Here is a 647-nt window from a genome sequence, read left to right on the forward strand (position 1 = left end):
GACCCGCAGACTTCTTAGGCAAGGCTAATGTCTCTCTTTGGGAGCAAATTGCTTGTTTCCTTGGGTCATCATAGGGTAATTACCTCCATGAACAAGCTCGTTTTCGTAACAATCAGACGCTATTTATTTCTGTCTAGGTCTTTTGTAATTGCTATTAACGCCTCGTTTTCTGTAGTTCCTTCATTAATTTACATGTTGATGATCGTAATTATCAATCCCTGATGGTCAGAAATTAACGCTAGTCGGGGTGTTTCTTTATTAGGATAAATGATGTATGTTGGCGAGGTGTTCATTATGTTATCGTTGTGTTTATGTTTAATGCTGAGGTCGTAGGTTAATTTAATGATTATTATGAATTTCTATAACCCTATATATTTTTATGATATATCATAAATATTACTTCGCGTGTAAATCTATTGTTCTGTGAAATGCTCCCATATGACAATGGCATTAGTGAGGGTAGTAATAGTGAAGCTGACACCGATTTTTATTATCTTTATTGCTGTTCATAATCACAAGGTAGCATGAAACACTCACATACGAATGTAGTTTTATTATGAGTTAAACAGGTTTGTCAAACAGCCCACGGGAACTCGACTGCTTGTTGTGGTCTGCACAGAACCAGGATCCCTTGTTATCTCGCTTTT

Source organism: Penaeus monodon, chromosome 32 (genome assembly GCF_015228065.2).
Source record: "Penaeus monodon isolate SGIC_2016 chromosome 32, NSTDA_Pmon_1, whole genome shotgun sequence".
NCBI lineage: Eukaryota > Metazoa > Arthropoda > Malacostraca > Decapoda > Penaeidae > Penaeus > Penaeus monodon.